The 22,021-nt window shown below is 43.4% G+C and overlaps 1 protein-coding gene across 5 annotated transcripts in view; it reads right to left on the bottom strand.

Moving 5' to 3' along the window:
• Positions 1-22,021, bottom strand: part of LOC124010571 (activin receptor type-2A-like) — a 58,527-nt gene that overhangs the window by 25,360 nt on the left and 11,146 nt on the right. The window lies entirely within an intron of this gene.

Consider the following 22,021-nt stretch of genomic DNA (forward strand, 5'->3'; position numbering starts at 1 on the left):
TTGTCTATTTGCAACATTAAGTCTTGTAATGCGTTGTGACACTTCTTTTTAAAACATTTACTGATCCTTTCAGGGAATGATGTGATTTGCCCAGGGTCCCTACTCATCTTTGTGAACGTGCCTTAAGCATGCTGCAAGGAGGCACGAGGATTGCAGATGTGGCCAGGGCAATAAATTGCAATGTCCGTACTGAGACAGTGCTACAGCGAGACAGGGCGGGCAGCTGATCGTCGCAGTGGCTGACCATGTGTAACAACACCTGCACAGGATCGGTACATCCAAACATTACACCTGCAGGACAGGTACAGGATGGCAACAACAACTGCCTAAGTTACACCAGGAATGCACAATCCCTCCATCAGTGCACAAACTGTCCACAATAGGCTGAGCGAGACTGGACTGGGGGCTTGTAGACCTATTGTAAGGCAGGTCCTCCCCAGACATCACCGGCAACAACGTCGCCTATGGGCACAAACCCACCGTCGCTGGACCAGACAGGTCTGGCAAAAAGTGCTCTTCACTGACGAGTCGCGGTTTTTGTCTCACCAGGGGTGATGATCAGATTGGTGTTTATCGTTGAAGGAATGAGCATTACACGGAGGCCTGTACTCTGGAGCGGGATCGATTTGGAGGTGGAGGGTCCGTCATGGTCTGGGGCGGTGTGTCACAGCATCATCGGACTGAGCTTGCTGTCATTGCAGGCAATCTCAACGTTGTGCGTTACAGGGAAGACATCCTCCTCCCTCATGTGGTACCCTTCCTGCAGGCTCATCCTGACATGACCCTCCAGCATGACAATGCCACCAGCCATACTGCTAGTTCTGTGTGTGATTTTCTGCAAGACAGGAATGTCAGTCTTCTGCCATGGCCAGCGAAGAACCCAGATCTCAATCCCATTGAGCACGTCTGGGACCTGTTGGATCAGAGGGTGAGGACAGGGCCATTCCCCCCAGAAATGTCCAGGAACTTGCAGGTACCTTGGTGGAAGAGTGGGGTAACATCTCACAGCAAGAACTGGCAAATCTGGTGCAGTACATGAGGAGATGCACTGCATTACATAATGCAGCTGGTGGCCACACAAGCTACTGACTGTTACTTTTGATTTGACCCTCCATTTGTTCAGGGATACATTATTCTATTTATGTTAGTCACATTTCTGTGGAACTTGTTCAGTTTATGTCTCAGTTGTTGAATCTTATGTTCATACAAATATTTACACATGTTAACTTTGCTGAAAATAAATGAGGTTGACAGTGAGAGGACCTTTTTTGTTGTTGTTTTTGCTGAGTTTACATGTAAAGCAGTAAAGTTTCAGCTCTGTCTGTCTGTGGCCTCACTTCCTTGGTGCGCACTCTCACTGTGTCCATTTCCATCATGTCCAGCTGTGTACGTAACATTTCACGTAAACCCCGTTTCTTGTCTGCATCGAAGTAGTGGTCATTGTACATAGCGTCGAGGCGACACAGTAAAGAGAGAATGCCACTGAATCGCTTTGTTGAGCAGGCATTTCAATGCCACGAGAGGGTATTCACATCTGCTGCAGGCGCAGTTGACAAGCTTATTTATTGAGTCTGTTGTTTGAATGGAGCTAGCTAGTGTGATCATGTTTCAAACATGTTCTCAAATGCCATTGAAATGGCAGCAGAGGTATGACAACCAGCACATTCATGAGCATGCACTTACGACTTTCCTCAGTACAAAATCCTCGACAACCCACTGTGCTGTCAGACTCCGCATGCTCATGGGGTTGATATCGCTGGTCCAAATGTCAGCCGTGAAGCTAATAGCAGTGACGCAAAGTAAAAACATTTTTTTGTCGGAGTGACGCTATTACTGTGTAACTCCGGTAGGGCAAAATCTGAAAAAATAGCACATTTGGTAGTGTGTACTGGTGCGCGACCAGTTGGCGAAAGCAAACATCACCCACAACAGAGAACGATTGACTGTCAAAGGCAATGAATTCCATTATATTGTTCATGGATTTCGCCGCCTTTGAGTTGTCTCGCTGAAATGTTATTACTCTTTCAAATGACTGCTCGACTTGTTGACTGCTCGATCCACACAGCAGCCATTGTGGGATAGGTTAGGAATGCAGTGTTGCACATGTAGTGCTACATTTTACGTGGTGTCATTAGGCCATGTACCGACGTTATATAGGTATGCACGTCAGCTTTGACATCAGTTTTCCACATCGGCATTAAACTAGACATCGGGCCGATTCCGATAAGGTTACCGATATATCGTGCATCACAAGTGGTACTACTAATGTACATAGAGAGCAGTGCTGCTCACAGCAAAACTTAGTCTGATTTGCCCCCTGCTCAGAGTGTAGCCGATCTCTCACTCTGCCCTGAGTGCCCTCCATTTCTAGCTTAGAGAACATCTTTGTCCTTAGATGTACTGAAACATGCCCACAGTATAAGCATCAACTAAGTTTAAGGGAACATTAATTGGCTACTTTCAGTACAAGCAAATGCAAAGTGAACATTGCCCACCAGACGACCTCCCATTCCCCACTCAACCTAAATGAAATCAAATGTTGTGGTTAAGACAGACAGGGCCATTGCCTTTTATGTACAGTAGACTGACTGACTGACTGGCAGGCTGGTGGACTGCAGTACAGGGAGTGAGTCTGGACTTGGCAGCCTCACCAAAGGCTCCCCGACTCCCTGCCTGCCTGACTTGCTGCCTGTCCAGAAGCCAAAAGGTGATGCTGGGACTGAGAAGGTAATCATACGAGCTTGAGGCCCGGAGCATTTAAGAGCTAAAGGGCTCCGCTCAGTCCAGTGGCTCCCCTGGAGGTCAGGGCCCTTGGGCAGTTGTCCAGTCGGTATTCGACCTTGATTAATACGAGTTTGTATAGCTGGCTAGATTAACTACCAATCTAAAATTGTTAGCTGACTAATTGAGACTGTCAGTGACTGACATAACAAGAGAAAAACGCTTGACCGCATTTCGAAATTGCATTTTGTGTATTATATTATTCTTATTCTCAACAGTAAGTTGAGACCCAGACTGAGTTCCTTAACCCTCCAGAAATGTCACTTACGTCTGGAACCGGCCCTGCATGGGGGACCTCCTGCACTGCCATGTGTGTGTAAACCAAACTATTCATTAAATACTTGGTATAGTTATAGCAGAGGGTGGAATTGCTCATGCTGTTGATTTAATAAAAAATGACAAGAATATTAAATTGACACAAAGACACAGAGCAAATATCCTAATGGATAATGATTATTGACGATTCGCTTGTTGATTTTGTGAGATAGGCCTACAGAACGCAAATAAACTCCACACAGAATTGCTTCAAGCTGGGTGCATCTTTACCCTTAAAAAAACAATCATTGTTCTCGTGATGATGCCCAGTGCCAAGATGGAGTGAAAGGGAATTCATTTGAGAAACCTCCAGAGTGAGTAATTACTTCAGTTGCTCCCCGAGTACAACATTACATCAGCCTTTACAATGGACTGATTTCAGGGGCCACTCCAGGATAAACTGGAGTGAAGAATGTATTTTTTTGTTTTGTTTTTAAATGTACTTTCAACCCCTTTTCTACCCAATTTTGGGATATCCAATTGGTAGTTACAGTCTTGTCCCATTGCTGCAACTCCCGTACGGACTCGGGAGAGGCGAACGTTGAGAGCCATGCGTCCTCCGAAACACGACCCTGACAAGCCACACTGCTTCTTGACACAATGCTTTCTTAACCTGGAAGCCAGCCGCACCAACGTGTCAGAGGAAACACCTTACAACTGGTGACCGAAGTCAGCGTGCATGCTCCCGGCCTGTCACAAGGAGTCCCTAGAGTGCGATGGGACAAGGACATCCGGCCAAATCCTCCCCTAACCCAGACGACGCTGGGCCAATTGTGCGCCGCCTCATGGGTCTCCCGGTCGGCGCCGGCTGCAACACAGCCCGGGATCGAACACAGGTCTGTATTGACACCTCAAGCACTGCGATGCTGCTAGCGTAGAGGAATGGCAAGACGTTAAACGGTAATGCTTTTACAACAGCACTGGAGCGAGCCAAAGGCAAGAGTGCAGAGGTCTTACGAGACTTAAGAACTGGCTTTGTGAGGAGAGTAGTGGACATGGGTTAAGAATGAACATGTTCAGTATCCTACCTCCCCGTTTCACTCAGTTTCTTTGGATTGTGTTCTACCGTTTTGTTCCTACTGAATACACCCCAGGTTCTCTGCAGTTGGGTCCAGGAGCAGCTTTAACCTCACCTACTACAACTTTCTAGCTGGAAAAGTGAATTGTTTCAGTCTGTCAAACTGAAAAATTGGGGCAATTACAGCCAGCTGCTTGTCTGACTGGAGGAACAGCAGCTGCCGAAGCTCGTAGCTGATACGTAGGAAGCGGCGCAATTGGCACCCTTTTCCTATATAGCGCACTACTTTTGACCAGGCCCCATTAGAACTGCATGGTGAAACACTGCTTACTTCGGCAAAGCTGAGATCCTACGGAGTCAGCACTAATTGTAATGACATATAGCCTAATGTTTATTTTCCCAGGACCCTTATGCTTTCATGTGACGTTAGAAAAACCCTTTACGTCAGGCATTTTAGGGTTCAGTTCAGATAAATAAAGCAGCATCAAGAAAGCAGAGTAGCAGACGCCTGAAGAAATTGGTTTTCATTCTCTTCTTGGCTATGTCGAGAGTACCGGGGCATCATATTACAACACCAACAACAACTGTCAGGAAAAGATATGGGGTGAGAGAGGGGTCCCTTAAACAGCTAACAGCTCTACTGACACCGGGGAGTGTTCAACTTCTAGAACCACTTGTTACTACTCAGTTACACTCAGTTGACTCATTCAACCCACTAACTGTATTGCGCAATTAGAATCAACTTGAGTATGAAGATGCAGCGTTATCTGATTAAGAAAAACCTTTGGTTCTGTTCTATATGCATTACAGATCTACTCGTCTCTCACCACAACCGCTGTGGGGGACCCTGAGTCTGGCGATCGAGACGGCAGATATACCTACTATATCCTGGACATTGCACCCACTGAATAACATCCCCGTGTTCTGCCATGATCAACGACATAGGAGGAGCTATGGAAAAACACTGGGCCTGGTTTCTCTCTCTGATGTGGCTGAGGGACAGGAGTGGCTAGCTATATAGCTGCAGTGTAGGGTTGCTGCTGACTATCAGCCAGCTTGCATTATGCAATGAGTAGAGAGACAGGAGACTCACTACAGGCGGAATCATGTGGTTGTGCACCCTGATGCCCCACACACACACACACACACACACACACACACACACACACACACACACACACACACACACACACACACACACACACACACACACACACACACACACACACACACACACACACACACACACACACACACACACACACACACACACACACACACACACACCGGCTGGTTTCCTGGGATTGGGTTACAGTTATATAATATACAGTAGAAGTGCCACTGTAGCCCATCGGGAGGAATATTGCTCTCCACTTTGCCTGCCTGGTGTAATCACTTTACTGTGACAGGGTGAGGGATGCTGGACCCTTGGAATCAGCCACTTATGGCCAAATGTCGAGCAGCATCTCTAGTGACTGATAAGAAGCAACTAACAATACTTGGAAATGGATGATGTATCCTTATTGGTTATTCAATATAAATAATTTCTCTATTCATATTAAGTTGATACGGACTTCAAAAAGCACACTGAACCGGTTAGTTGCTAGCCAGACGCGATCACAAAGCCTGCAGTCTTTCCATACAGGCCACTCAGCAACAGCATCCAATCCCCTTAATCCTTGCTGGAATGTCCGACAGCCTATCAGTCTCAACTTCAATTAAACTGCTTACGGCCAAGGCTACAGCATTCAGGGCACCCAATGAACTAGTCTACTGTACAGGCACCCATATTCCAAGGCCCCGCGCCAGCCTAATAGGCTACAGCCAGCTCTGTGCATAGTGTACATTCTTACAGTTTATTCTACAGGAAGGAAATACAATTTTAAACTGCTAATTATCCTCAGCAGTGTTGGGTGTAGGGGTAAGTTCACTGACCCCAGCTAGCTAAATTGTCTGGAATTATCTTGAGGAGGAAAATTGTGGTAAGCATAATTTATGACCAGAAAGGAATGGGGAAAGCAAAATTCAATGCTTATCTTCAGAGCAATTCAACAACGTAAAAGCAAATGACTGCTCACAACCACCTATAGCTAGGACTATTTAGCCGAGAGGACCATTTCAGGCCTAATTGATAAAAAAGGTCTTCCCCAGTATCTCTTACTACACTATTGTTCTTTCATCCACAGGGCTCGAAAATACCTCATGCTTATGTACTACAGGAAAAGCCTACATTTTCAAATAGGTATTTAAAACAGGCCATGATTATTAGTAATTGGTCCCCCTCTAACCATTTAGTGTGTGCATTAGCCTACGGGAAGCAAATCAACCGGTTTGTTCAACAAGCAGCAGATACATATAACCCATGTCCCTAAAACAGACTTCCATTTGTGCTTTGGGAAGCGAGTCAGTGAAAGGGAGAAGAAAAAAACCTGATGACAGCAAGGCATGAAAAATCTTATCGGGAGCAAAAAGAGCAAGGGGAAAAAAAAGAGTCTTGAGAGACTTGAAACAAGAACATGATAAATGTAGAACAACCAGTGTTAATCAGCCTGGATCTAAGCAAGGCCGTGGGCTGAGCAGCCAGTCTGTCTAGACTACTGCAGTCCTGTGAAGCATAAGGAAACATCTGCAGGACACATTAATTACACTTAGGACTAGGCCCTTTTTACTTTAGGCCTCCCGAGTCCTGAGCACTGAAAAAATTGCATTGTGAATTGCATTGTGCTGAAAGTGAAACCCATGGTTTACTAACGGTAACCTTAGCCTAATTATGCACGTCTTACCATAGACATCATACCTTTGTGTAAGTGGGTAACTCCACCAATTGACAGAATACAGGAAGTGCATCTTTCCCTTTCAAGACAATTCTATACGTATCTATACTGAACAAAAATATAAACGCAACATGTAAAGTGTTAGTCCCATGTTTCATGAGCTGAAGTAAAAGATCCCAGAAAGGTTCCAAACGTACTAAAATCTTATTTCTCTCAAATTTTGTGCACAAATTTGTTTACATCCCTGTTAGTGAGCATTTCTCCATTGCCAAGACAATCTATCCACCTGACAGGTGTGGCATACCAAGAAGCTGATTAAACTGCATGATTACACAGGTGCACCTTGTGCTAGGGACAATAAAAGGCCACTCTAAAATGTGCAGGTTTGCTTCACAAGTTGAGGGAGAGTGTAATTGGCATGCTGACGGCAGGAATGTCCACCAGAGAGGTTGCCAGGGAATCAAATGTTAATTTCTCTACCATAAGCCAAGCAGCCTCCAGAATTGTTTTAGAGAATTTGGCAGTACGTCCAGCCGGCCTTACAACCGCAGACCACGTGTAATCCGGGCTTCTTCACCTGCGGGATCATCTGAGACCAGCCACCCAGACAGCTGATGAAACTGAGGAGTATTTCTGTCAGTAATAAAGAAGTTTTGTGGGGTAAACTCATTCTGACTGGCTGGGCCTGTCTCCCAAGTTGGTGGCCTACCCATGGCTGTGCCCCTGCCCAGTCGTGAAATCCATAGATTAGGGCCTAATTAAATGATGTAAATTGACTGATTTCCTTATACGAACTGTAACTCCGTCAAATCATTGAAATTGTTGCATGTTGCATTTATATTTTTGTTCAGTATGAATGTGCAGTTTTAACTTTTTATGCACTGAGATTATTATTGTATAATGAACAGTGCTGTACAAATGTAATACATTATTATTATTACTAATAAGTCATTTCTGCAGTTTCAAAGAGTTTGAGCTTGTAATGTACCAATATTTATCTCCAAAAAGTAGCTATGATATAGCCAATGGATATATAACTCTGGATTTCAGCCCCATCTCAAAATGGTTAAGACCGTTTGGAAGTTCTCTTTTCCTTCTGCTTCAACCGTCAACTGCGGGTAGAAAATGTCATAAAAGGGACAACAATCACTTTATCAACTTTACCCTGTATACAGTGCATTCAGAAAGTATTCAAACCCATTGACTTCTTCCACATTTGTTACAGCCTTATTCGAAATTGTTCAATTGTTGTTTATTTCATCAACCTACACACAATCCCCATAACAAAGCAAAAATAGGTTTTTAGAAATGTTTTCAAATTTATAAAAAATAAAACTGAAATAGCATTTACATAAGTATTCAGACCCTTTTACTCAGTACTTATTTGAAGCACCTTTGGCAGCAATTACAGCTTTGAGTCTTCTTGGGTATAACGCTACATGCTTGGCACACCTGTATTTGGGGAGTTTCTCCCATTCTTCTCTGGAGATCCTGTCAGGTTGGATGGGGAGCATCGCTGCGCTGTCTTGGCTGTGTACTTAGGGTCGTTGTCCGGTTGGAAGGTGAACCTTTCGCCCCAGACAGATCATGAGATGGGGCAGGATTTCATCAAGGATCTCTCTGTACTTTGATCTGTTCATCTTTCCCTCGACCCTGACATGTCTCCCAGTCTCTGCCACTGAAAAGCATCCCCACAGCATGATGCTGCCACCGCCATGCTTCACCGTAGGGATAGTGCCAGGTTTCCTCCAGACGTGACGCTCGGCATTCAGGCCAAATAGTTCAATCTTGGTTTCATCAGACTAGAGAATCTAGTTTCTCATGGTCTGAACGTCCTTTAGGTGCCTTTTGGCAAACTCAAAGTGGGCGATCATGTGGCTTTTACTGAGGAGTGGCTTCCGTCTGACACTCTACCATAGCCTGATTGGTGGAGATGGGAGAACCTTCCAGAAGGACAACCATCTCCAGAGGAACTCTGGAGCACTGTCAGAGTGAACATTGGGTTCTTGTTCACCTCCCTGATCAAGGCCCTTTGCCCTGATTGCTCATTTTGGCCCGGGCGTCCAGCTCTAGGAAGAGTCTTGTCGTTCCAAACTTCTTCCATTTAATTTCTTTGGGACTGGGGGGTAGTATTGAGTAGCTTGGATAAATAAGGTGCCCAGAGTAAACTGCCTGTTACTCAGGCCTAGTTGCTAATATATGCATATTATTAGTAGATTTGGATAGAAAACACTCTGAAGTTTCTAAAACTGTTTGAATGATGTCTGAGTATAACATAACTCATATGGCAGGCAAAAACCTGAGAAACAAAACAACCAGGAAGCGGGAAATCTGAGGTTTGTGGTTTTTCAACTCATTGCCTATCCAATATACAGTGTCTATGGGGTCATATTGCACTTCCCAAGACTTCCACTAGATGTCAACAGTCATTAGAACCTTGTTTGATGCTTCTACTGTGAAGGAGGGGGGAATGGGAGCTGAATGAGTCAGAGGTCTGCCAGAATGGCACGAGCTGATCACGCGCTCTCACGTGAGAGGTAGCTGCGTTCCATCGCATTTCTACAGACAAAGGAATTCTCCGGTTGGAACATTATTGAAGATTTATGTTAAAAACATCCTGAAGATTGATTCTATACTTCGTTTGACATGTTTCCACGAACTGTAATAGGACTTTGTCTGAACCTTCGCTTGGACTTGCCCGCGCTTCGTGAGTTTGGATTGTGTACTAAACGCGAACAAAGAGGTATTTGGACATAAATTATGGACCTTTTCGAACAAATCAAACATTTGTGGACCTGGGATTCCTGGGAGTGCATTATGATGAAGATCATCAAAGGTCAGTGATTCATTTTCTCTCTATTTCTGCTTTTTGTGACTCCTCTCTTTGGCTGGAAAAATGGCTGTGTTTTTCATTTTTGTAAAAAAAAATATTTAAAAAATCCTTGTGTTCCTATTTTTGTTTATTAGTCTCGGGCTGTTGCGGGTAGATTCGGCTGCCGCTGTGTGCCAGACAATTTTAAACCATTTCATGTGTCTGAAGGTACAAACTCTGCCTTCCCGGCGGGCCCAGAGAGAAAATCAAGTGCACTATAGACCTATCACTGGCCAATCGGATGGCTCAGATGACTGTGTCTGCAGTAATGCAGCAGGCATAAAAGAAAGCTACAGCAAAGTTGATATTGTGAGATTTCAAAACTTTTAAAACCATGACTGCAGACGGTCAACGAATAGAGCAAAAGAGATGGTGTTTTAATGAGTGAGTTCATGTTTAAGTTATTACTCAGCACTGCCAAAACTTTGTATTCAACACTTTTATAAGCCATAAAATGCACATTCGTATTTCCACTCTGTGCTACAACAAGCACTGTAGCAGTAATGAATGAGTATCTATATAGGCTTGCGTTGTTGTTATCATTAGCGTCTTGAGACTTTGTTAATATCGAGGAATAATTAACTTGTCTGTTCATAGGAGTAACAACATGAATTTGTGCACGAGACAGAAATAATGCAGTGTGACTCGAGTTGCCATCATCTGGAAGGCAGTGTTCCTTTTTGGTCAGTGTCAGTGGAGGAATGTTGAATGTGCGGACACTCAGTCTGCTGCTCTCTTCCTCTGCTGAGAATGACCATCAGATGCAGGCACCATCAGCCCAGTAAAATAAATAAAAATGTCAAATGTATGCTCACTCAGCTGTGTTTCACAAGTAACACAACAACCAATATATTACCAGTGTGATAATATAGCCTACCACAAATATAATTTTTTTAAATGGCCCGAACAACAATGCATTGGCAGAGCAGTTCAAGCAAAGCCAATATGCAGTGATAATGTATTGGGCCTATTGTTTACTGCACAAACCTCATTGCTACATTACTATTTTTAACTTCTCTAGGATAGGGGGCAGCATTCGGAATATTGGATGAAAAGCGTGCCTAAATTAAACTGCCTGCCAACTCATGCCCAGAAGCTAAGATATGCATATTATTAATAGATTTGGATAGAAAACTCTGAAGTTTCTAAAAATGTTTGAATCATGTCTGTGACTATAACATAACTTATTTGGCAGGTGAAACCCCGAGGACAAACCATTCTGAATTTATTATTATTTTTTGAGGTCACTCTTTTCAATGGGTTTTAATTGGGAATCCAGATGTAAGTGATCTTCTTGCAGTTCCTATCACTTCCACTGGATGTCAACAGTCTTTAGAAATTGGTTGAGATTATTCCTTTGAGAAATTAAGAAGTAACACTGTTCAGAATGAGGGAAGTGTACTCTTTGTTAGAGGAGCATGACCTGAAAGCTAGCTACACTTTGATTTCCTCCAGTATTGAACACAGATCATCCAGTCTTCAATTTTATTGATTATTTACGTAAAAAAATACCCAAAGTTGTATTACAAAAGTAGTTTGAAATGTTTGGACAAAGCTTACAGGTAACTTTTGTAGTCATGTTACGTGAGTTGGAACCAGTGTTTTTCTGGATTAAACGCGCCAAATAAATGGACATATATCGATGGAATTAATCAAACAAAAAGGACCATTTGTGATATTAGAGACAATATCTCTCTCTTCATCACTCAATACCTAGGTTTACCTCCACTGTATTCACATCCTACCATACCTTTGTCTGTACATTATACCTTGATGCTATTTTATCGCCCCCAGAAACCTCCTTTTACTCTCTGTTCCAGACGTTATAGACGACCAATTCTTATTGCTTTTAGCCGTACCCTTATTCATCTCCTCCTATGTTCCTCTGGCAATGTAGAGGTGAATCCAGGCCCTGCAGTGCCTAGCTCCACTCCTATTCCCCAGGCGCTCTCTTTTGATGATTTCTGTAACCATAATAGCCTTGGTTTCATGCATGTTAACATTAGAAGCCTCCTCCCTAAGTTTTTCTATTCACTGCTTTAGCACACTCTGCCAACCCGGATGTTCTAGCTGTGTCTGAATCCTGGCTTAGGAAGACCACCAAAAATTCTGAAATTTTAATTCCAAATTACAACATTTTCAGACAAGATAGAACTGCCAAAGGGGGCGGTGTTGCAATCTACTGCAAAGATAGCCTGCAGAGTTCTGTCCTACTATCCAGGTCTGTACCCAAACAATTTGAACTTCTACTTCTAAAAATCCACCTCTCTAAAAACAAGTCTCTCACCGTTGCCGCCTGCTATAGACCACCCTCTGCCCCCAGCTGTGCTCTGGACACCATATGTGAACTGATTGCCCCCATCTATCTTCAGAGCTCGTGCTGCTAGGCGACCTAAACTGGAACATGCTTAACACCCCAGCCATCCTACAATCTAAACTTGATGCCCTCAATCTCACTCAAATTATCAATGAACCTACCAGGCACCCCCCAAAGCCTTAAACACGGGCACCCTCATAGATATCATCCTAACCAACTTCCCTCTAAATACATCTCTGCTGTCTTCAACCAAGATCTCAGCGATCACTGCCTCATTGCCTGCATCCGTAATGGGTCAGCGGTCAAACGACCTCCACTCATCACTGTAAAACGCTCCCTGAAACACTTCAGCGAGCAGGCCTTTCTAATCGACCTGGCCGGGGTATCCTGGAAGGATATTGATCTCATCCCGTCAGTAGAGGATGCCTGGATATTTTTTTTAAATGCCTTCCTAACCATCTTAAATAAACATGCCCCATTCAAGAAATTTAGAACCAGGAACAGATATAGCCCTTGGTTCTCCCCAGACCTGACTGCCCTTAACCAACACAAAAACATCCTATGGCGTTCTGCATTAGCATCGAACAGCCCCCGTGATATGCAGCTATTCAGGGAAGCTAGAAACCGTTATACACAGGCAGTTAGAAAAGCCAAGGCTAGCTTTTTCAAGCAGAAATTTGCTTCCTGCAACACTAACTCAAAAAAGTTCTGGGACACTGTAAAGTCCATGGAGAATAAGAACACCTCCTCCCAGCTGCCCACTGCACTGAAGATAGGAAACACTGTCACCACTGATAAATCCACCATAATTGAGAATTTCAATAAGCATTTTTCTACGGCTGGCCATGCTTTCCACCTGGCTACTCCTACCCCGGTCAACAGCACTGCACCCCCAACAGCAACTCGCCCAAGCCTTCCCCATTTCTCCTTCTCCCAAATCCATTCTGCTGATGTTCTGAAAGAGCTGAAAAATCTGGACCCCTACAAATCAGCCGAGCTAGACAATCTGGACCCTTTCTTTCTAAAATTATCTGCCGAAATTGTTGCCCCCCTATTTACTAGCCTGTTCAACCTCTCTTTCGTGTCGTCTGAGATTCCCAAAGATTGGAAAGCAGCTGCGGTCATCCCCCTCTTCAAAGGGGGGGACACTCTTGACCCAAACTGCTACAGACCTATATCTATCCTACCATGCCTTTCTAAGGTCTTCGAAAGCCAAGTCAACAAACAGATTACCGACCATTTCGAATCTAACCATACCTTCTCTGCTATGCAATCTGGTTTCAGAGCTGGTCATGGGTACACCTCAGCCACGCTCAAGGTCCTAAACGATATATTAACCGCCATCGATAAGAAACATTACTGTGCAGCCGTATTCATTGATCTGGCCAAGGCTTTCGATTCTGTCAACCACCACATCCTCATCGGCAGACTCGACAGCCTTGGTTTCTCAAATGATTGCCTCGCCTGGTTCACCAACTACTTCTCTGATAGAGTTCAGTGTGTCAAATCGGAGGGTCTGCTGTCCGAAACTCTGGCAGTCTCTATGGGGGTGCCACAGGGTTCAATTCTTGGACCGACTCTCTTCTCTGTATACATCAATGAGGTCGCTCTTGCTGCTGGTGAGTCCCTGATCCACCTCTACGTAGACGACACCATTCTGTATACTTCCGGCCCTTCTTTGGACACTGTGTTAACAACCCTCCAGGCAAGCTTCAATGCCATACAACTCTCCTTCCGTGGCCTCCAATTGCTCTTAAATACAAGTAAAACTAAATGCATGCTCTTCAACCGATCGCTACCTGCACCTACCCGCCTGTCCAACATCACTACTCTGGACGGCTCTGACTTAGAATACGTGGACAACTATAAATACTTAGGTGTCTGGTTAGACTGTAAACTCTCCTTCCAGACCCATATCAAACATCTCCAATCCAAAGTTAAATCTAGAATTGGCTTCCTATTTCGCAACAAAGCATCCTTCACTCATGCTGCCAAACATACCCTTGTAAAACTGACCATCCTACCAATCCTCGACTTTGGCGATGTCATTTACAAAATAGCCTCCAATACCCTACTCAACAAATTGGATGCAGTCTATCACAGTGCAATCCGTTTTGTCACCAAAGCCCCATATACTACCCACCATTGCGACCTGTACGCTCTCGTTGGCTGGCCCTCGCTTCATACTCGTCGCCAAACCCACTGGCTCCATGTCATCTACAAGACCCTGCTAGGTAAAGTCCCCCCTTATCTCAGCTCGCTGGTCACCATAGCATCTCCCACCTGTAGCACACGCTCCAGCAGGTATATCTCTCTGGTCACCCCCAAAACCAATTCTTTCTTTGTCCGCCTCTCCTTCCAGTTCTCTGCTGCCAGTGACTGGAACGAACTGCAAAAATCTCTGAAACTGGAAACACTTATCTCCCTCACTAGCTTTAAGCACCAACTGTCAGAGCATCTTACAGATTACTGCACCTGTACATAGCCCACCTATAATTTAGCCCAAACAACTACCTCTTTCCCAACTGTATTTAATGTATTTATTTATTTTGCTCCTTTGCACCCCATTATTTTTATGTCTACTTTGCACATTCTTCCATTGCAAAACTACCATTCCAGTGTTTTACTTGCTATATTGTATTTACTCTGCCACCATGGCCTTTTTTGCCTTTACCTCCCTTCTCACCTCATTTGCTCACATTGTATATAGACTTGTTTATACTGTATTATTGACTGTATGTTTGTTTTACTCCATGTGTAACTCTGTGTCGTTGTATCTGTCGAACTGCTTTGCTTTATCTTGGCCAGGTCGCAATTGTAAATGAGAACTTGTTCTCAACTTGCCTACCTGGTTAAATAAAGGTGAAATAAATAAAATAAATAAAAATGTTTATGGGACATATTGGAGTGCCAACAGAAGAAGCTCATCAAAGGCATGAATTATATCTTTATTTCTGCATTTTGTGTCGCACCTAGGGGGTTGAAATATGGTGGTCTGTGTTTGTTTACTTGCTATCCTCAGGTGCTATCCTCACAATAAGTGTAGCTTTAATTTGGTATATTGAATGTGTGATTTCATGGAAGTTAAATTTTTATTGTAATTTATTTGAATTTGGCGCTCTGCATTTTCACTGGATGTTGGCCAGTTGGGACGCTACTGTCCCACATATCCCAGAGGTTACTTGGTTAATATTGCATAGGCTTACATTTAAATCGTGTTAAAAAAAAAAAATCTAAGCGGTAGATCTCAGATTACATTTAGTGGTTTTCTTACTAAATTCAATACATTTTTTAATATTGTTGAATTCAGTTGTCTGGATTCCGTGATTCTGTCCACATCACAGATTTTATAGGGCCCTAATTATTCAGGAAGGATACAAGGAAACTGGGACACAGTGCCAGCCAACTCCAGCAGCTCCTTAAACTGTGAGCGACCAAAATATTGCAGAAATAGTTTAATCCAAATAACAAACTGTAAAAGTTCGGAACGAGTCCAATACTTTGGACACGTGAAGATCTTTAGTGCAACTCCCCTTGCTTCTTGAAACCGGTGCTAGCAAAAACTAAGAAGATGTTCTGCAGCTGTGCCATCCATCCATCCTGAAGCCTGGACCTAAGAGGGGGGGGGGGATAGGCCTGCTACATCTGTCTGGCTTCATCATTTCTCTGGTCTGGTTTGGGTTGCTGGTGGTTGACAGTGTCAACATGAGCCCTGGTGGGGGTGGGAGCTTGCTCCTTTTCACTGTCACGGTGAGGAATGCCTGGGCTCCACTCCGGTGCCTCCAGGGTTCCCTGGAGACTGGTGACTCCAAGGGATGCTGCAGACCTGGGTTCAAATAATATTTGGCCACTTTCGGATACTTTTGAGTGTTTACTTGAGTCTGCCTGGAGTATATGAAATGGAGTGGTTTGCACTTATGGGACTATTCCATTGGCCCTGATGTACCAGGCAAGCGTAATCAAACACAGCTTAAGCTTGAATGATACAAATACTATTTGAACCCAAGTCCAGACTCTAGAGAGTGAGGCAGCAGGTAACCTGAACCGGATACAAAGCCTGGAATGGGCCACGGGCAGGCGAGCAACAGCAATTGAGACGTTTATTATCCCACACCAAACCTCAACCACTTCAGTAAGTCAGAGCGGAGTTTGGTTTCAGTTTTAGTAACAAATCTACAGTCCAGCAGAGCATGTCTGTATTACAGTACATGACATGTCAAGATGAGTGTGATTCAATTATACTGCTGTTGCTTGGCTTTGGTGAAGCCAACATAAGTCATTACACATTTTTGAGATGAGGATTTAAGCGGCTGGGCTAGAGCTACTTTACCCTCAGCATATGGCTGTATAGTCTAACCTCTTTAGCCTTGTTTTAAAGAGGATCAAACTCTACATGGGCCTTTGTCCCAAATCAGAGTCAAAGGACTGCTTGTGGCTAGACATTTGAATTATTGAGCGTCACACTGCATATTTACTGTCCTCATAATTCCTACTCATATCAGTATACAAAACACCCACATTTAGTGACAGATATTCAGGCTTAACACAGAATGAAAGATTTAAATGAAACAATGTACATTTGTAATGTGGCCAGAAAAGCTAATACTTTTACACGTCATCAAACCTTGAAAATATAACCTTGACAGTGTTTCCCCTAGGATTCTTTCAGCAGTGGTGGCAAAGGTGACAGGGGTAGCTGTTTGCATAGACTTCCAGTCATTGAGCCAATGACTATCCCTTTAAAAGCACATCTCAGCTGCTAAATGAATATAGGGGAAACACTGCTTGACTGACCAACTGTTAGGGAAGATAGCAGCTTTCAAAAGCAGACAGCATACAGGATTATCTAGGCAGCTTGCTCCCCAGTGAGGATTCTGCATTTAATTCCATATAGTCTCAAGTCAGCAAGTTGTAGTCTTTATTAATGAGACGAGGTCCACCACCACCAGACAAAAACATATGGTTTTATTTTGCATTTCCAGTATAGGCCTAGAGGTTATCTGATGCCACAGTATAACAAAACAGTGATAACACTCAAATGAAAACAGTACAGGTTAAGATGGTATTTCCCCAATGATTTCCCATCTACGATAACATCTATTGACCGTGGGTACTCAGTTAGGTGACACGACAAACAATGGACGCTATGTGTGATCAAATACACTTTCAGTACATATGGTTGTTAAAATAAATAAAAGTCCTTTGAAAAACTGAATGTGGAAGTTAACCATGAGCCCAAATATAAAGTGCTGTGCTAAAAACTGTCAAATCTGTGGGACAGACTTCACGAAACCTGTGTGCTGATATTTGCTCTTTGCCATTGGTATTACCCTCTACCATGTGACATTGTATTGCCAACAAGTATAGGAACGTTCTGAGGCAGTTTCATAGTCATCAGACATCCATTGGACTGAAATAGAAGGTTAAATGTTTTCAGAGACATTAAAAAAGCATAACAGCTTACAAAGTAGAGTTTTGTAGCTACATTTTGGTGTATGAGAAGTCAAAATTCACATTGCCACCTGTTTTCATGACAAGATGCTAGCTAGCTGTATGAGGGAGGATGTTGGCTTGACGCCGTTCCCTGAGGTAACGCTCTGGGCGAGAGGCAGCGCTGCTCTGCAGTGGCTGTATCAGGGTTTCGGTTAGGAAAATGTGGCGCATGACCCGGAAAGATTTGAATTTTACCGGCCATCGGGTGCATAACCCATTAGGGCTTCCACCCACGCTGCTCAGAATGACAGAAATCACATTTAAATGATGGTAACGCATCTTAACCTCTTGAAACTAGGGGGCACTATTTTTCATTTTGGAAAAATAACGTTTCCAAAGTAAACCGCCTACTTCTCAGGACCAGATGCTAGAATATGCATATAATTGACAGCTTAGGATAAAAAACTCTAAAGTTTCCAAAACTGTAAAAATATTGTCTGAGTATAACAGAACTGATATTTCAAGCGAAATCCTGAGAAAAATTAAATCAGGAAGTGACTCTTATTTTGAAACCCCTGTCTTTCTACGCATCCCTATTGCCCTTTGAAAGGGATATCAACCAGATTCCTTTTTCTGTGGCTTCCCTAAGGTGTCTACAGCCTTTAGACGTAGTTTCAGGCCTTTATTTTGAAGAATGAGCGTAAACGACTACATTGCGTCAGTGGCCAGCTGAGGGCTCTGAGTGATTCTTGCGTAAAAAAGACAGGTAGTCATTTTTCCTCTCGCTCCTACTGAAAAGCCAATTGTCCCAGTTGAGATACACTGCTCAAAAAAATAAAGGGAACACTTAAACACAATGCAACTCCAAGTCAATCACACTTCTGTGAAATCAAACTGTCCACATAGGAAGCAACACTGATTGACAATAAATTTCACATGCTGTTGTGCAAATGGAATAGACAACAGGTGGAAATTATAGGCAATTAGCAAGACACCCCCAATAAAGGAGTGGTTCTGCAGGTGGGGACCACAGACCACTTCTCAGTTCCTATGCTTCCTGGCTGATGTTTTGGTAACTTTTGAATGCTGGCGGTGCTTTCACTCTAGTGGTAGCATGAGACGGTGTCTACAACCCACACATGGAGGCGCTACCAGGAGACAAGCCAGTACATCAGGAGACGTGGAGGAGGCCGTAGGAGGGCAACAACCCAGCAGCAGGACCGCTACCTCCACCTTTGTGCAAGGAGGAGCACTGCCAGAGCCCTGCAAAAGGGCCTGACCTCCACAGGTGGGGGTTGTGCTTACAGCCCAACAACGTGCAGGACGTTTTTAATTTGCCAGAGAACACCAAGATTGGCAAATTCGCCACTAGCGCCCTGTGCTCTTCACAGATGAAAGCAGGTTCACACTGAGCACATGTGACAAGACGTTACAGTCTGGAGACGCCGTGGAGAACGTTCTTCTGCCTGCAACATCCTCCAGCATGACCAGTTTGGCGGTGGGTCAGTCATGGTGTGGTATTTATTTGGGGGGGGCCGCACAGCTCGCCAGAGGTAGCCTGACTGCCATTAGGTACCGAGATGAGATCCTCAGACCCCTTGTGAGACCATATGCTGGTGCGGTTGGCCCTTGGGTTCCTCCTAATTCAAGACCTCATGTGGCTGGAGTGTGTTAGCAATTCCTGCAAGAGGAAGGCATTGATGCTATGGACTGGCCCGCCCGTTCCCCAGACCTGGATCCAATTGAGCACATCTGGGACATCATGTCTCGCTCCATCCACCAACGCTACGTTGCACCACAGACTGTGCAGGAGTTGGCGGATGCTTTAGTCCAGGTCTGGGAGGAGATCCCTCAGGAGACCATCCGCCACCTCATCAGGAGCATGCCCAGGCGTTGTAGGGAGGTCATACAGGCACGTGGAGGCCACACACACACACACACACACACACACACACACACACACACACACACAACTGAGCCTCATTTGGACTTGTTTTAAGGACACTACATCAAAGTTGGATCAGCCTGTAGTGTGGTTTTCCACTTCAATTTTGAGTGTGACTCCAAATCCAGACCCTCCATGGGTTGATAAACTTCATTTCCATTGATAATTTGTGGGATTTTGTTGTCAGCACATTCAACTATGTAAAGAAAAAAGTAGTTAATAAGAATATTTCATTCATTCAGATCTAGGATGTGTTATTTTAGTGTTCCCTTTATTTTTTTGAGTAGTGTATTATCAAATAGATATTTGAAAAACACTTTGAGGATTGATTATAAAAACATTTGCCATGTTTGTCAATATTATGGACACCATTTTTTTAGGCGTTGTCGTGAACGCTATTTCCGGTGGATTTCTCAACACAACGTAAGGTATTTTGGGTATAAAAATAATCTTTATGGAATAAAAGGAACATTTGCTGTCTAACTGGGAGTCTCGTCAGTGAAAACATCCGAAGATCAAAGGTAAACGGTTCATTTGATTGCTTTTCTGATTTTCGTGACCAAGCTTCCTGCTGCTAGCTGGACATAATGCTATGCTAGGCTATCGATAAACTTACACAAACGCTGGTCTTGCTTTGGCTGTAAAGCATAATTTCAAAATCTGAGAAGACAGGGTGATTAACCTGTTAAGACTCTAGGGGCAGTATTTCATTTTTGGATAAAAAGACGTGCCCGTTTTAAGCGCAATATTTTGTCACGAAAAGATGCTCGACTATGCTTGGAATTGATAGTTTTGGAAAGAAGACACTGACGTTTCCAGAACTGCAAAGATTTTCACTGTGAGTGCCATAGAACAAAATCTACAGGCAAAACCAAGATGTTTGAGTGACCAGGAAATCAACAGGATTTCTGGAGGCACGTTTTCCATGATCTCCTTATATAGCTGTGAATGCGACAGGAATGAACGGACACTTCCTATCGTTTCCCCCAGGTGTCTGCAGCATTGTGACGTATTTGTAGGCATATCATTGGAAGATTGACCATAAGAGCCTACAATTACCAAGTGTCCCGCACAGTGTCTGCGTGGAAATTGGTGCGCAAAAGTCACCTACCAGTATTTTTCCATCCGAATCAGAGAAGAATGCACGCTTCCAGGGAAGGCATTTCAATGAAGAGATATGACAAAACACCTTGAGGATTGATTCAAACAACGTTTTCCATGTTTCAGTCGATATTATGGAGTTAATTCGGAAAAAAGTTTGACGTTTAGGTGACTGAATTTTCGGTTAGTTTCGGTAGCCAAATGCATAGTAACAAAACGGAACGTTGTGTCCTACACAAGCATCTTTCAGGAAAAACTGGACATCTGCTATGTAACTGAGAGTCTCCTCATTGAAACATCTGAAGTTCTTCAAAGGTAAATTATTTTATTTGATCCCTTTGCTGGTTTTTGTGAATGTTGCGTGCTAAATGCTAACGCTAAATGCTAAGCTAGCTATCACCACTCTTACACAAATTATTGATTTTCTCTGGTTCTAAAGCATATTTTGAAAATCTGAGACGACAGGATTGTTAAGAAAAGGATAAGCTTGAGGACAGGCATATTTATTTCATTTCATTTGCAATTTTCAGAAATCGCTAATTTTGCGTTATGGTAATGAGCTTGAGGCTGTAGTCACGATCCCGGATCCGGGATGGGGCGGCTTAAGAGGTTTTAACAAAAGGCTAAGCGGTGTTTCACTACATTTCACTTGTGATTTCATGAATATTTATATTTTCTAGTAATATTTTCTAGTTTTGACCGTTGCGCTATGCTAATTAGTGTAGTTGATGACAATTCTCCCAGATCCGGGATGGGGAGTTCCAAGAGTTAACAGAACATGCAACTGTAATTAACAGCCATAAAACATTATTTTCAAACACTTGACAAAATGCAATGCGCCGGAAAACACCATTCTAAACAGCGCACCTGATGGCGCTTCCATGTGAAAGATTCAAATATCTGTTCGAAATTTACAAAGAATCTAAAGATGCAATAACTAGGATGGGTTGCACCTTTGGCTTCTGGACAACAAAACAAAGGTTACATAAATAAATATGCCAAAACTATACATATCAACAAAATACATTTAAACTCAAGTTAAGTTGATCTTAGGATCACCACTTTATTTTAAGAATGTGAAATGTCAGAATAAAAGAGGATTTATTTGAGCTTTTATTTATTTCATCACATTCCCAGTGGGCCAGAAATTTACATACACGAAACTAATTGAGTGTAACCTTCCACAAGCTTCCCACAACAAGTTGAGTGAATTTTGGCCCATTCCTCCTACTGGTGTAACTCATGTTTGTCGGCATCCTTGCTCGCACACACCTTTTTAGTTCTGCCCACACATTTTCTATAAGATTGAGGTCAGGGCTTTGTTATTGCCACTCAAATACCTTGACATTGTTGTCCTTAACTTAAGGTATAGGGGGCAGCATTTTCACTTTTGGATAAATAGTGTGCCCAATTTCAACTTCCTGCTACTCATGCCAGGAATATAAGATATGCATATTAGTTTCTA

The sequence above is a fragment of the Oncorhynchus gorbuscha genome, linkage group LG23, assembly GCF_021184085.1.
Source record: "Oncorhynchus gorbuscha isolate QuinsamMale2020 ecotype Even-year linkage group LG23, OgorEven_v1.0, whole genome shotgun sequence".
Taxonomy (NCBI): domain Eukaryota; kingdom Metazoa; phylum Chordata; class Actinopteri; order Salmoniformes; family Salmonidae; genus Oncorhynchus; species Oncorhynchus gorbuscha.